We start from the raw sequence: 17,201 nt of genomic DNA, 5'->3' as shown, positions 1-17,201 counted from the left end.
AAGGGACAAAGCCTGTGATCTAGGTAATCTATCTAGCATTTATCTTTTGCTTATGTATTCTTTTAGGTATGGATCACTTAACTTAGTAGGTAGACTTTAAGCTTTCAAGGGAAAAGACTGTCTTACCCTTTTCTTGGCTTCATCAGGTTCATTTACCTTTTATTCCTTCTCAAAGATATTGAGTTCCTTATCTCCCTTTTCTCTCCAGTATCCACAATCCCCACTTTAAACCCTTAGCACTATCAGCATGTTCATCCATACCTAAGTTATGCACTGCACAAAATAACCATTTCTTCTCCAACATATCCAACCCTACTCTAAGCTGATCCCTTTGTTTCTTATTTCAATGAGAAACACAAGCTGTCAGAATATTTCTTAAGTATTTTTCCACTCCCAAATCTACACACATACTTTGCTGTTAAAATGAATGCACATTCCTTGTTCCTATCAAAGGTCAATTTCTCCACATACAGGCTGCATTCCATCATTTCTCACCTACTTGAAAACTTTATTCCTGGAAATATCCCTTCAACTCCTGCATTCTTCCCTCCCTATGAGGTCACTTTCAGCATACAAACATTTTATAATTGCATTCCTATCTTTATGCCTCAGATAAAATGGGAATAAAAATAGTACCTATTTTATAGAGTTGCTGTGAAGATTACTATGATTATAATTATGATTATCATATCTTAAATTCATCCCTTACCTTCATGCCTTCCTATGCCTACCACATTTTTCTAATTCCCATTATAGCAATCTCAAAACAGTGGCCAATTCCTAGTCTCTTATTCCTCATTCTCCCTTGAATCTCCTCCATTCAGGCATTTGTCACCATCATGCACTAAAAACTCACTTGACAAATACACTAATGACTATCATGTAACCAAATCCAATACTCCACCCTCAGTTCTCAAGGAAATAATAGCCAACACATAATGGAAAAAATGGAAACAATGACAGACTTTATTTGGGGGGGGGGTGGCTCCAAAATCACTGTGGTGACTATAGCCATGACTTTACTCTTTAGAAGAAAAATTATGACAAACCTAGACAGCATGTTAAAAAACAGATATCACTTTGTGACAAAGGTCTGTATAGTCAAAGCTATGCTTTTTCCAGTAGTCATGTACAGATGTGAGAGTTGGACCATAAAGAAGGCTAAGTGATAAAAAATTGATGCTCTCAAACTGTGGTGCTGGAGAAGACTCTTAGGAGTCCCTTGGACAGCAAGTAGATTAAACCAGTAAATCCTAAAGGGAATATACACTGAATATTCACTAGAAGGACTGATCCTGAAGCTGAAGATTCAATACCCTGGCCACCTGAAGTGAAGAGCCAACTCACTAGAAAAGACCCTGATGCTGGGAAAGACTGAGAAAAATGAGAAGGGGATGAGGTGAGGATGAGATGGATGGATGGCACCACTGACTCAATGGACACAAGTTTGAGTAAATTCTGGGACATGGTAAAGGACAGGGAAGCTTGGTGTGCTGCAGTCCATGGGATTGCAAAGAGTCAGACATGACTTAGCAAATGAACAACAAATTGAACACTTACTGTCCTGCAGACATGCTCATTTAACCCTCAGAATAACTCTGTGAGACAGATAGTGCAATTATGTCATTTTAATGAAGAAACCAAAGCACCATGAAATTGAGTAACTAACTCAATGTCACGGTTTACTCAGTCTCTCAGCAACTTTAGACAAAATCCCACAATTTGTCTCTACTATTTATTTTAATAAATATTCCCTACTCAGGTCCTTCACAAGCAATAAGCCAGTGTCCTTGTGTCCCTACACTATACTATTCACAATGATTTTCAATCTTTCCTAATTCTGTGCCCATTTCAAAGAAAAATCTTCTACTAGTCTTTTACATATGATACCTAGCATGAAATCAATAATGTCAAGAAATGAATAGAAGAAGGAAAATGTAGCCAATAATCAAGAGAAAAAATGGATAATGGAAACAAATCAACACATGATCAAGATGTTGGAGCTAGCTAGGAGGATCTTAAAATAACTATTTATATATATATATATAAATATATATATATAAAGAGACTGAAGATGCTATTCTGCTGGCTTTGGAGATAGAGAAAAGGCAATGAGTCAAGGAATATAAGGCTTACAACAGCAGAAGCTAGGAAAAGCAAGGAAAGGAATTCCCCTCTAGTGCCTCTGGAGCACCTTGGTTTCTACCCAGTGAAACTTATTTTGGACTTCTGATCCCAAGAACAGGAAGATAATAAATTCACTGTTTTAAGCTACTAAGTTTGTGGCAACTTGTTACAGCAGTAGTAGAAAACTAGTAAAAGGCTCTATAAAACAAGAAAATAAAATAAGCCTGAATGCTTCCACCCAATAATATGACTTTAACTATAAAAAAGCAAAAATTGACAGAACAAGCAAAATCAACAAATTCATTATCACAGTTGAAGAATCTTAGTTCACATTTCTTAGTAACTAGTAAAACAAGCACATTTTTAAAAAACAGTAAAGAATTAGAGGTTTCCCTGGTGGCTCAGATGCTAAAGAATCTGCCTGCAATGCAGGAGGCCTCGGTTCGATCCCTGGGTCAGGAAGATCCCCTGGAGAAGGAAATGGCAACCCACTGCAATATTCTTGCCTGGAGAATTCCATGGACAGAGGAGCTTGGCAGGCTATAGTCCATGGGTTTGCAAAGAGTTGGACACGACTGAGTGACTGTCACTCACTCACTCACTCAAAGAATTAGAAGACTTAAGTAATGCTATTAGTTATCTTGACTTATTTGATATTTATAAAACACTAAAGGCGAATATTGTAGAATACACACTTATATATGCATGTAACCTTTACCAAAACAGGCCATCTGCTGGGTCATAAAGCAAGTCTCTACAAATTTCAGAGAACTGAAATCACACAAATTATATATTCTCTGATCACAGTGGAACTAAACTAGAAATAAATAACACAAAACTCTAAAACTCCTAAATATGGACAATTAAATTACAAAGCTCCCTCTCCCCCTCCCCCTTGCAACAAGCTCTTGTATATCAGAAGCTTGAAAGGACAGAGAAAGAGAGGGACAATGATTCTCCTTGCTCAAATGTCACTGCCCTCATTCAGACTCATCTTTGTCCTTAACACTGCTCTGTTCTATATAAAGCCTTCCCTTTTGCCTTTTCACCAATTCCTGTCTGCCTTCATGGCCCAGCTTTTAACCTTGTCTTTACCATGAAGCAGTTCCTAATGATCTCAACTTTCCCTCACTTTTAAACTAAATATTGTCCATGTCTCCTTTAGCCTTCAATTTCCTCTTACCTTGAAGTACTCTAAAAATATTTCACACGTATAAACACTAATTTTTCAATAACAATGTCAGTTATTTAATGCTATAATCTATACCTTCTGACTTGCTACTCATGCATCAGCAACATGACCATCAGCTGGGAGAGCTTGTTAGAAATGCAGAGTCTCAGATCTCATGCCACTATTAAATTAAAACCTGCATTTTAAATAACTCTCAAGTGACTGAAATGCTGAAATTTGAAATCCTAGGCGTTACAGTCACTTTTTTTGAAAGCTGAAACTGAAATTCAATTGCTCAGTTTAGTTGTTAGTTTAGTTGTTAGTTGCTCAGTCGTGTCCAACTCTTTGCCACCCCATGGACTCTAGCCCACCAGGCTCCTCTGTACAAGGGATTCTACAGGCAAGAATACTGGAGTTGTTGCCTGTATGTCTGGAGTGGGGTGCTATTGCCTTCTCCACTATTCAATGCTATTTCACTCAAAGAAAACATCAACATCTAATCCCAGAGTCCCTTTGGCCAGGCAGGTTATTCAGGGATAAGGAAGAAGTGTGTCCAGACAGATGCCCACGGTCATACCTCTCTTTGATCTAAGAGAAAAAATTCAATTCTGATGGATCATAATTCTGAAGTCCTACAAAGAATAACTAATTCAGATTACTTCAAAACTGGTGGTAAAACTAAAAAAATCATACACATAACAGAATACAAAAATATATGTGGACTATATCCTTTTTTGGAGAAGGCAATGGCACCCCACTCCAGTACTCTTGCCTGGGAAATCTCATGGATGGAGGAGTGTGGTAGGCTGCAGTCCATGGGTCACTAAGAGTCGGACATGACTGAGCGACTTCACTTTCACTTTTCACTTTCATGCATTGGAGAAGGAAATGGCAACCCACTCCAGTGTTCTTGCCTGGAGAATCCCAGGGACAGGGGAGCCTGGTGAGCTGCCATCTATGGGGTCGGACAGAGTCGGACATGACTGAAGTGACTTAGCAGCAGCATTTCCTTTTTATTGTTATAATAATAATTAAGGCTATTAAATGCAACATATAGAATTAAGGCTATATTAAAATGTAAATATTTCATAAAATCATTTTCCCATAGGAAGAAATTTGATTGTCCTGACAGATAAAATCAACAAAATGTCATACAACCAAATAATAAACCTATTTGTTAAAGCTAATAAGACTATTGCATTAACACCTACAAATTGGGCTTAAACATACTGTATGCTTGATTTTATAAAGGGTTCAGATGTACTCGAGTTTAACTAAATATCTACTCTATAAGAACCTTAAAAGAAAACATGGTATATATAACAGATTGACTAAAATTTATAAGATTATCCTTTTGTATCACTGTAAATTAAAATTTGGCACAAACTTTATGGGCCTGGTTTGGATGGCTCAACCTCCTTTAAAATAAAAAGCAGGGATATTTGAATTGATATTTTCTTTTTCTTTACATATAGCAGAAAAATTCTAAATCTTTCCATAGACTTAAGATATTTTATTTAAAGATTTAGACATAATTATTCTTTCTATTGCTAGGGACACTAATATAAAGATTATGTTTCACTCAACTGTCCTTTTTAATTCTCTTCTCCCCCACATTTGTTCAATGAGAGAAGTACAGCTGTACAGAATGCAGACTAAAAATGATCACTATGAGACCATTAATTGCTATTACAACACTGTCTGGTGACTTTATTATCAAAAGATCTAGCTGATATTTGGTTGACAACTGTATATTCTAAACACAGAAAATCATTCTTTAAAAAAAAAAAATTAAAAAGCTTTTAAACAGATCTTAAAGAATTCTACACAGGCTTGGTAAACATTTAATCCAGCTAAACATAGGGCTTCCCAGGTAGCTCAAACGGTAAAGAATCTGCCTGCAATGCAGGAGACCCGGGTTCAGTCTCTGGGTTGGGAAGATCTCCTGGAGAAGGGCATAGCAACCCACTCCTGTATTCTTGCCTGGAGAATTCCATGGACAGAGGAGCATGGTGGGCTTCAGTCCGCCCATGGAGTCACAAAGAGTCAGACACTACTGAGCACTAACACACACAGCTAAAAATAAGACCTAAAGACCAAAATAGATCCATGAAGACTTGATAATCAGGGGATGCCGGCAGCACCACACAACAGGAAAAAAAATTCATTGCATGTAGGCAGATACATAAGTAAGCCTAGCAGGAGGCAGAGAACAACAGCAAGAACGAGGGCAAGCAATAGGCACAAGTCTAAGCAGATATAGTCCACATATGTTGACAGGAATCAGAGGTTCAATTACAAACATTTATTTTATAACAAAAAGTTATACAGTCAGTCAACAAATATATACTGGATATCTCTTCTGAATTAATCACTGTTCCATGGACTAAAAAGCCTGAGGAGCTATAGTCTGTGGAGTCACAGAGTCCAACACGGCAGAACATGCTCCACCACCACTACCACCACCACCACCACCACCACCAGCACTACCACCTAGACACTGGTGATCCAGTTATGAATAAAACAAAACAACTGCTTACAGGAGTCTGTGCTAAACATTCTGTGAATGGAAGTGTTGCTTTTGTTGAAGTTACTTCAAGAGACAGTTTAATGATGAACTAAACAGGGATGGGGGAGCCTGGTGGGCTGCCGTCTATGGGGTCGCACAGAGTCGGACACGACTGAAGTGACTTAGCAGCAGCAAGCAGTAAAGAACGGAGAAGGCACAGGCAACCCACTCCAGTATTCTTGCCTGGAAAATCCCATGGGCGGAGGAGCCTGGTAGGCTGCAGTCCATGGGATTGCTAAGGGTCGGACACGACTGAGCGACTTCACTTTCACTTTCATGCACTGGAGAAGGAAATGGCAACCCACTCCAGTGTTCTTGCCTGGAGACTCCCAGGGATGGCAGAGCCTGGTGGGTTGCCATCTTTGGGGTCGCACAGAGTCGGACACGACTGAAGCGACTTAGCAGCAGCAGCAGCAGCAAGCAGCAAAGAAAGGCAATAACTAAGACATATGGATCAACAAGACAGAGTACAAAATACTGAAGCAGTGATCAAGGCAGCATTCAATTCCTGGAATCAAGCTACTGAAAACCTAGTAATAAAGACTCAATTCATCCACCAAAAAAATTTATGTCTATACTAAATATTAGAAATTAAAAATTAGAAAGATAAGACAAAACTGACCTTCTGAGCCACTGGAGCTCAGGATGACCTAGTGTTTAAGAACAGATCTGTCCTAGAGTTTGAGGTATTGATAATGTGCAAGTGTTAAGTAACAACTTCTATGAGTCGAGATATACAAGAGTAAGAAGACAGAGATAACTACAAATGTGTTCAAAGCAGTGAGGCTGCGACCAGCGCACTTAGAGCGGCTGGGAGGAGCTACCCCTCGTCCGAGGTCAGGAGCGGCGGCCGAGAGGAGCTACCCCACGTCCGAGTCCAGGGGCAGCGGCAGGGAGGAGCAACCCCACCTCCAAGCAACGGTGGCTGCTGGGGCACAGGAGGGCCTAGAGGAGCTATTCCAAGTTCAAGGTCAGAAGGGGTGGCAGTGAGGAGATACCCCTCGTCCAAGGTAAGGAGCAATGGCTGCGCTCTGCTGGAGCAGCCGTGAAGAGATACACCACGTCCAAGGTAAGAGAAACCCAAGTAAGACGGTAGGTGTTGCAAGAGGGCATCAGAGGGCACACACACTGAAACCATACTCACAGAAAACTAGTCAATCTAATCACACTAGGACCACAGCCTTGTCTAAATCAATGAAACTAAGCCATGCCCCTGAGGCCACCCAAGACTGGCGGGTCATGATGGAGAGGTTTGACAGAATGTGGTCCACTGGAGAAGGGAATGGCAAACCACTTCAGTATTCTTGCCTTGAGAACCCCATTAACAGTATGAAAAGGCAAAATGATAGGATACTGAAAGAGGAACTCTCGAGGTCAGTAGGGGCCGAATATGCTACTGGCGATCAGTGGAGAAATAACTCCAGAAAGAATGAAGGGATGGAGCCAAAGCAAAAACAATACCCAGCTGTGGATGTGACTGGTGATAGAAGCAAGGTCTGAACTGTAAAGAGCAATATTGCATAGGAACCTGGAATGTCAGGTCCATGAATCAAGGCAAATTGGAAGTGGTCAAACAAGAGATGGCAAGAGTGAATGTCGACATTCTAGGAATCAGTGAACTAAAATGGACTGGAATGGGTGAATTTAATTCAGATGACCATTATATCTACTACTGTGGGCAGGAATCCCTCAGAAGAAATGGAGTAGCCATCATGGTCAACAGAAGAGTTCAAAATGCAGTACTTGGATGCAATCTCATAAATGACAGAATGATCTCTGTTCATTTCCAAGGCAAACCATTCAATATCACAGTAATCCAAGTCTATGCCCCAACCAGTAACGCTGAAGAAGCTGAAGCTGAAGGGTTCTATGAAGACCTACAAGACCTTTTAGAGCTAACACCCAAAAAAGATGTCCTTTCCATTGTAAGGGACTGGAATGCAAAAGTAGGAAGTCAAGAAACACCTGGAGTAACAGGCAAATTTGGCCTTGGAATATAGAATGAAGCAGGGCAAAGACTAATAGAGTTTTGCCAAGAAAATGCACTGGTCATAGCAAACATCCTCTTCCAACAACACAAGAGAAGACTCTACACATGGACATCACCAGATGGTCAACACCGAAATCAGATTGATTATATTCTTTGCAGCCAAAGATGGAGAAGCTCTATACAGTCAAAAAAAAAAAAAAAAAAAACAAGACCAGGAGCTCATGTGGCTCAGATCATGAACTCCTCATTGCCAAATTCAGACTTAAATTGAAGAAAGTAGGGAAAACCACTAGACCATTCAGGTATGACCTAAATCAAATCCCTTATGATTATACAGAGGAAGTGAGAAATAGATTTAAGGGACTAGATCTGATAGATAGAGTGCCTGATGAACTATGGATTGAGATTTGTGACACTGTATAGGAGACAGGGATCAGGACCATCCCCATGGAAAAGAAATGCAAAAAAGCAAAATGGCTGTCTGAAGAGGCCTTACAAATAGCTCTGAAAAGAAGAGAAGCGAAAGGCACAGGAGAAAAGGAAAGATATAAGCATCTGAATGCAGAGTTCCAAAGACTAGCAAAAAGTGATAAGAAAGCCTTCCTCAGCGACCAATGCAAAGAAATAGAGGAAAACAACAGAATGGGAAAGACTAGAAATCTCTTCAAGAAAATTAGAGATAACAAGGGAAACTTTCACGCAAAGATGGGCTCAATAAAGGACAGAAATGGTATAGACCTAACAGAAGCAGAAGATATTAAAAAGAGGTGGCAAAAATACAGAACTGTGCAAAAAAGATATTCACAACCCAGATAATCACGATGGTGTGATCACTCACCTAGAGCCAGACATCCTGGAATGTGCATTCAAGTGGAACTTAGAGAGCATCACTACGAACAAAGCTAGTGGAGGTGATGGGATTCCAGTTGAGCTATTTCAAATCCTGAAAGATGATGCTGTGAAAGTTCTGCACTCAATATGCCAGCAAATTTGGAAAACTCAGCAGTGGCCACAGGACCGGAAAAGGTCAGTTTTTATTCCAATCCCAAAGAAAGGCAATGCCAAAGAATGCTCAAACTACTGCACAATTGCACTCATCTCACACGCTAGTGAAGTAATGCTCAAAATTCTCCAAGCCAGGCTTCAGCAATATTTGAACAGTGAACTTTCAGATGTTCAAGCTAGTTTTAGAAAAGGCAGAGGAACCAAAGACCAAATTGCCAACATCCACTGGGTCATGGAAAAAGCAAGAGAGTTCCAGAAAAACATATATTTCTGCTTTATTGACTATGCCAAAGCCTTTGACTCTGTGGATCACAAGAAACTGTAGAAAATTCTTCAAGAGATGGGAATACCAGACCACCTGACCTGCCTCTTGAGAAATCTGTATGCAGGTCAGGAAGCAACAGTTAGATCTGGACATGGAACAACAGACTGGTTCCAAATAGGAAAAGAAGTGCGTCGAGGCTGTATCTTGTCACTCTGCTTATTTAACTTATATGCAGAGTACATCATGAGAAATGCTGGGCTGGAAGAAGCACAAGCTGGAATCAAGATTGCTGGGAGAAATATCAATAACCTCATATATGCAGATAACACCACTCTTATGGCAGAAAGTGTAGAAGAACTAAAAAGCCTCTTGATTAAAGTGAAAGAGGAGAGTGAAAAAGTTGGCTTAAAATTCAACATTCAGAAAACGAAGATCATGGCTCTGGTCCCATCACTTCATGGGAAACAGATGGGGAAATAGTGGAAACAGTGGCAGTCTTTATTTTTGGGGGATCCAAAATCACTGCAGATGGTGACTGCAGCCATGAAATTAAAAGATGCTTACTCCTTGGAAGGGAAGTTATGACCAACCTAGATAGCATATTCAAAAGCAGAGACATTACCTTGCCAACAAAGGTCTGTCTAGTCAAGGCTATGGTTTTTCCTGTGGTCATGTATGGATGTGAGAGTTGGACTGTGAAGAAAGCTGAGCACCAAAGAATTGATGCTTTTGAACTGTGGTGTTGGACAAGACTCTTGAGAGTCCCTTGGACTGCAAGGAGATCCAACCAGTCCATTCTGAAGGAGATCAGCCCTGGGATTTCTTTGGAAGGAATGATGCTAAAGCTGAAACTCCAGTACTTTGGCCACCTCATGCGAAGAGTTGACTCATTGGAAAAGACTCTGATGCTGGGAGGGATTGGGGGCAGGAGGAGAAGGGGACGATAGAGGATGAGATGGCAGGGTGGCATCACTGACTCGATGGACGTGAGTCTGAGTGAACTCCGGGAGTTGGTGATGGACAGGGAGGCCTGGCGTGCCGCGATTCATGGGGTCGAAAGGAGTCGGACACGACTGAGCGACTGAACTGAACTGAACTGAACTGAATCTAATGGCAATGAAACAGATTAGAGAGGGGTGTAATATAAGGCAGAGGGCATAATAGGAAGAGCATGTGATTGATCTTAGGAAACCTGGCTCTAGTCCCTGTTCCTTTATTATTCTGACACTTTCAGAGTCTTTGTTTTGTCATCTTTAAAACAGGAGAAAAAAAAAAAAACAAGCTGATTAGAAGGTGTCTAATTGGCTTCCTGGGTGGCACTAGTGGTAAAGAACCCGCCTGCCAGTGCAGGAGATGGAAGAGACACTGGTTCAATCCCTGGGTTGAGAAGATCCCCTGGAAGATGTCATAGGGGCTTCCCTGGTGGCTCAGAGGTTAAAGCTTCTGCCTGCAACGTGGGAAACCTGGGTTCGATCCCTGGGTCGGGAAGATCCCCTGGAGAAGGAAATGGCAACCCACTCCAGTATTCTTGCCTGGAGAATCCCATGGACGGAGGAGCCTGGTGGGCTCCAGTCCACAGTGTCGCAAAGAGTAGGACGCAACTGAGCCAACTTAACTTAACTTTCAGTATTCTTTGCCAGGAAAATCCCATGGACAGAGGAATCTGTCAAACTCCAGTCCACAGGGTCGCAAAGAGTTGAACATGACTGAAGCAGCTTAGCACATACAGCAATGAGGATTTACTCTCAATCTGCAAAGAGTCATACAAATGTTAGTTACTACAATCATTAGAGAAAAAAGCCATAGCAAAAGGTCAGTCATTAAGCAGTAAAGACCAGAACTAGAGCAATCACAATGTGAATCACTAAGGACTGGCAAGGAGAAAAAGTATGAGAGACACCAATGAGAAAGAAGCAACAAGATTTGGCCACAACCAGAGGTAGGTGAAAAGAAGAAAAATTTTAAAAACGTAAGTACCAGAAGACACAATGACAACGGACAGAGTAATGAAAAACTATTACAGTATTAAATTGTGGAAAAAAATATTAAACATGAACATAACATCTAATAATACTAAAACCATGTGTGTGTGTTTAGTAGCCCAGTCATGTTCAAATCTCTGTGACCCCATGGACTGTAGCCCACCAGGTCCCTCTGTCCATAGGATTTCCCAGGCAAGAGTACTGAAGTGGGTTGCCATTTCCTCCTCCAGGTCTCCTGCATTTTCAGCACTGGCAGCCTGGTTCTTTACCACTAGCGCCACCTGGGAAGGCCAAAACCATGTTAAGATGGCATAAAATTCTCAAGTGGATACAATTTTGTTCAGTCATGATTATACTTTGTTATATGATACTAGCACCTGTTGGAGAAGGCAATGGCACCCCATTCCAGTACTCTTGCCTGGAAAATCCCATGGATGGAGGAGCCTGGTAGGCTGCAGTCCATGGGGTCACTAAGAGTCGGACACGACTAAGCAACTTCACTTTGACTTTTCACTTTCATGCACTGGAGGAGGAAATGGCAACCCACTCCAGTATTCTTGCCTAGAGAATCCCAGGGACAGAGGAGCCTGGTGGGCTGCTGTCTATGGGGTTGCATAGAGTCAGACACGACTGAAGTGACGCAGCAGCAGCAGTACCTGTAGGTTTTCAAATCTTACTAAATTTTGACCTATTTTTATGATATTACAAAACAACAAACAATGAATGTTTGTTGAAACAATCAATGAATCAGCTGGCTTTTTAAATTTTTTATTGAAGTATAAAATGTTGTGTTAGATTCAAATGTACAGCAGAGTGAATCAGCTATTCAGTTCAGTTCAGTTGCTCAGTCATGTCCGACGCTTTCTGATCCCATGAATCACAGCACACCAGGCCTCCCTGTCCATCACCAACTCCCAGAGTCCACCCAAACTCATGTCCATCGAGTCGGTGATGCCATCCAGCCATCTCATCTTCTGTTGTCCCCTTCTCCTCCTGCCCCAATCCCTTCCAGCATCAGGGTCTTTTCCAATGAGTCAACTCTTTGCATGAGGTGGCCAAAGTATTGGAGTTTCAGGTTCAACATCAGTCTTTCCAACGAACACCCAGGACTGATCTCCTTTAGAATGGACTGGTTGGATCTCCTTGCAGTCCAAGGACTCTCAAGAGTCTTCTCCAACACCACAGTTCAAAAGCATCAATTCTTCGGTGCTCAGCTTTCTTCACAGTCCAATTCTCACATCTATACATGACCACTGGAAAAACCATAGCCTTGACTAAACAGACCTTTGTTGGCAAAGTAATGTCTGTGCTTTTTATTATGCTATCTAGGTTGGTCATAACTTTCCTTCCAAGGAGTAAGCATCTTTTAATTTCATGGCTGCAATCACCATCTGCAGTGATTTTGGAGCCGAAAAAAATAAAGTCTGACACTGTTTCGACTGTTTCCCATCTATGTATACATATATCCCATCATTTTTGGATTTTCTTCCCATTTAGGTCACCACAGAGCAGTCAGTAGAGTTCCCTATGCCATACAGTAGATTCTCATTAGTTATCTATTTTATTCATAGTATCAATAGTGTATTTATCTTAATCCCAATCTCACAATTCATCTCATAACCCCGTTCTTTATGTCTGTGTGTCTATTTCTGATTTGTAAATAAGATCGTATAAACCAATTTGTTCAAATCCACATATGTGAGTTAATGTATGCTATTTGTTTTTCTCTTTCTGACTTACTTCACTCTGTATGACAGACTCTAGGTCCATCCACACCTCCACATAAAAATGTTTCTTTTTATGACTGAGTACTATCCTATTACATATATCTTCTTTATCCATTCCTCTGCTGATGGACCTGCTGTTTCCATATCCTGGTTTGGATAGGTGACTCCACATATGGTTTTTCCATATTCTGGCTATTATAAATAGTGGTGCAATGAACACAGGTGCATGTGTCTCTCTGAATTATGGTTTTCTCTGGGTATATACCCAGTACTAGGATAGTTGAGTCAAATAGCAGCTCTATTTTTCATCTTTTTTTATATTTTTCATCTTTTTTCAATTTTTTTCATATAAAAATGTATTTTTCACCATTTAAGCAACCTCCATACTGTTCTCCATAGTGGCTGTACCACCAACCATGTAAGAAGGTTCCCTTTTCTCCATAGACTATCCAGGATTTGTTGTTTATAGATTCTGATGATGGCCATTCTGACAGGTGTGAGGTGATACCTCATTGTAGCTTTGATTTACACTTCTCTAATGACTAGTGATGCTGAGTATCTTTGCATGTGTTTTTTGGCCATCTGTGTGTCTCCTTTGGAGCAATGTCTATTTAGGTCTTCTGTCCATTTTATGATTGGATTAAATTTTATATACAGAAAGAGCTGCCTGAGCTCTTTGTGTATTTTTGAGATTAATCCTTTGTCAGTTGCTTTGTTTGCAAATATCATCTCCCTTTCTGAGGTTTGTCTTTTTGTTTTGTTTATGATTTCCTTTGCTGTGCAAAAGCTTTTAAGTTTAATAGGGTCCTGTTTTTTTTTTTTTGTTTTTTTTTTGAAGGAGGGGGTTATTCTCATTACTCTAGGATCAAAAAAGATCTTGCTGCAATTTGTGTCAAAGCCTGTTCTGCCTATGTTTTCCTCTAAGAGTTTTACAGTGTCCACCTTTACATTTAGGTTTTTAATCCATTTTGACTTTATTTTCATGTAGATGTTATTGAGTGTTTAAATTTCATTCTTTTACATAAAGCTGTCCAGTTTCCCAGCACCACTAATTGAAGAGGATATCTTTACTCAGTTGTATATTCTAGACTCCTTTGTCATAGATTAGGTGACCATAGGTGCATAGGTTTATCTCCGGGATTTCTGTATTGTACCACTGATCTATATTTCTGTTTTCGTGACAGAACCATATTGGATTGATTACGGTAACCCTGTAGTATACTCTGAACTGAGGGAGCCTGATTTTTCCAGCTCTGTTTTTTTCCCCCTCAAGATTGCTCTTGATATTCAAGGTCTTTTGTGTTTCCACACTAACTAATTTTTTTTTTTTTTTTTTGTAGTTCTGTGAAAAATTCCATTGATCATTTCATAGGGATTACCTTACTGTCATTTACACAATATCGATTCTTCTACTCCAAGAACATGGTAGATCTATCTCTTTGTGTTATCTTTCATTTCTTTCAGCATAATTTTATAGTTTTCTGTGTACTGGTCTTTCATCTCCTTAAGTGGATTTATTCCTAGGTATGTAATTTTTATTGTTGCAATGGTAAAAGGGATTATTTCCTTAATTTCACTTTCACTAATTGATCTTTCATTGTTAGTATAATGAATGCAAGAGATTTCTGTGTTTTAATTTTGTATCCTGTGACTTTACTAAACTCCTTGATTAGCTTTAGTAGTTTTCTTGGTGGCATCTTTAGGATTTTCTATGCGTAGTTTCATGGCACTCTGCAAACAGTGACAGTTTTACTTCTTTGCCAACCTGTATTCCTTTTATTTCTTTATCTTTGCTTGTCATGGCTAGGACTTCCAAAACTATATTGAATAATAGTGATGAGAGTAACCTCCTTTGCCTTGTTCTTGATTTTACAGGAACTACTTTCAGTTTTTCACCACTGAGATTAGTGTTTGCTATAGGTTTGTCACATGTGGCTTTTATTATGTTGAGATAGGTTCCCTCAGTGTCCACCTTCTGTAGAGTTCTTACCATAAACTGGTGTTGAATTTTGTCCAGAGTTTTTCCTGCATTTATGGAGATAATCATATGGTTTTTATTCTTCAGTCTGTTGATGTGTTATAAGCCTGGTGTGCTGCAGTCTACGGGGTCACAAACAGTTGAACATGACTGAACAACAACAATCACACTGACTAGTTGGCAGATACTGATCGTTGCATCCCTGGGATAAATCCTATTTGATCATGGTGTACGATCCTTTTAATGCGTTGTTAGATTCTGTTTAGCAATATTTTGTTGAGAATTTTAACATCTATGTTCATTAATGATACTGGCCTGAAATTTTCTTTTTTTGTGTTTTCATTGTGTGTTTTGGTATCAGGGTGATGATGGCCTTCTAGAATGAGCGGGAGTGTTCTTTTCTCTAAAGTTTTTTGGAAGAGTTTCAAAAGGGTAAGTGTTAACTCTTCTCTAAATGTTTCACCTGTGAAGGCGTCTGGTTCTTAACCTTTGTTCATTGGAAGACTTTGATCACACTGCTTGTAATTTGTCTATTCATATTTTCTATTTCTGATTCAGTCTTGGAATGTTGTACTTTTCTATGAATTAGATCATTTATCATAGGTTGTCCAATTTATTGGCATATAGTTACTGATAGTAGTCTTTTATGATCCTTTGTATGTCTATGGTGTTAGTTGTAACTTCTGTTTGATTTCTAATTTTAGTAACTTGATTCCTCTCCCTTTTTTTCTTGATGAGTCTGGCTGAAGGCTTATCAACTGTGTTTATCTTCTCAAAAAAACAGCTTTTAGTTGCACTGGTGTTCACAATTATTTTCTTCATCTCTATTTCATTTATTTCTGCTATGATCATTATAATTATTTTTCATCTGCCAACTTTGGGTTTGTTTGTTTGTTTGTTTTTAATTTTATTTTATTTTTAAACTTTACATAAGTGTATTAGTTTTGCCAAACATCAAAATGAATCCACCACAAGTATACATGTGTTCCCCATCCTGAACCCTCCTCCCTCCTCCCTCCCCATACCATCCCTCTGGGTCGTCCCAGTGCACCAGCCCCAAGCATCCAGTATAGTGCATCGAACCTGGACTGGCATCTCGCTTCATACATGATATTTTACATGTTTCAATGCCATTCTCCCAAATCTTCCCACCCTCTTCCTCTCCCTCAGAGTCCATAAGACTGTTCTATACATCAGTGTCTCTTTTGCTGCCTCGTACACAGGGTTATTGTTACCATCTTTCTAAATTCCATATATATGCGTTAGTATACTGTATTGGTGTTTTTCCTTCTGGCTTACTTCACTCTGTATAATAGGCTCCAGTTTCATCCACCTCATTAGAACTGATTCAAATGTATTCTTTTTAATGGCTGAGTAATACTCCATTGTGTATATGTACCACTGCTTTCTTATCCATTCATCTGCTGATGGACATCTAGGTTGCTTCCATGTCCTGGCTATTATAAACAGTGCTGCAATGAACTTTGGGGTACACGTGTCTCTTTCCCTTCTGGTTTCCTCAGTGTGTACGCCCAGCAGTGGGATTGCTGGATCATAAGGCAGTTCTATTTCCAGTTTTTTAAGGAATCTCCACACTGTTCTCCATAGTGGCTGTACTAGTTTGCATTCCCACCAACAGTGTAGGAGGGTTCCCTTTTCTCCACACCCTCTCCAACATTTATTATTTGTAGACTTTTGGATCGCAGCCACTCTGACTGGTGTGAAATGGTACCTCATAGTGGTTTTGATTTGCATTTCTCTGATAATGAGTGATGTTGAGCATCTTTTCATGTGTTTGTTAGCCATCTGTATGTCTTCTTTGGAGAAATGTCTATTTAGTTCTTTGGCCCATTTTTTGATTGGGTCATTTATTTTTCTGGAGTTGAGCTGTAAGGAGTTGCTTGTATATTTTTGAGATTAGTTGTTTGTCAGTTGCTTCATTTGCTATTATTTTCTCCCATTCTGAAGGCTGTCTTTTCACCTTGCTAATAGTTTCCTTTGATGTGCAGAAGCTTTTAAGGTTAATTAGGTCCCATTTGTTTATTTTTGCTTTTATTTCCAATATTCTGGGAGGTGGGTCATAGAGGATCCTGCTGTGATGTATGTCAGAGAGTGTTTTGCCTATGTTCAAAAAATATGGAACGCTTCACGAATTTGCGTGTCATCCTTGCGCAGGGGCCATGCTAATCTTCTCTGTATCATTCCAATTTTAGTATATGTGCTGCCGAAGCGAGCACCAACTTTGGGTTTTGTTTGTTCTTCTTTCTCTACTTGCTTTAGGAGTAAGGTTAGGTTGTCTATATGTGATTTTTCTTGTTTCTTGAGGTAAGATTGTATTGCTATAAATGTCACATTTAGAAATGCTTTTGCTGCCTTTTGTAAGTTTT

General features: G+C 39.8%; 1 protein-coding gene and 1 non-coding gene across 12 annotated transcripts in view; both read right to left on the bottom strand.

The window, feature by feature from the left end:
- The window catches only part of KIF21A (kinesin family member 21A), a 186,303-nt gene that overhangs the window by 131,302 nt on the left and 37,800 nt on the right, over nucleotides 1-17,201 (bottom strand). The window lies entirely within an intron of this gene.
- Nucleotides 16,945-17,051, bottom strand: LOC139183388 (U6 spliceosomal RNA). Its single transcript, XR_011566975.1, has one exon. It is a non-coding gene; the product is annotated as a U6 spliceosomal RNA (small nuclear RNA).

This window comes from Bos indicus, chromosome 5 (assembly GCF_029378745.1).
Source record: "Bos indicus isolate NIAB-ARS_2022 breed Sahiwal x Tharparkar chromosome 5, NIAB-ARS_B.indTharparkar_mat_pri_1.0, whole genome shotgun sequence".
NCBI lineage: Eukaryota > Metazoa > Chordata > Mammalia > Artiodactyla > Bovidae > Bos > Bos indicus.
This window is presented reverse-complemented; position numbering and strand designations above follow the sequence as displayed.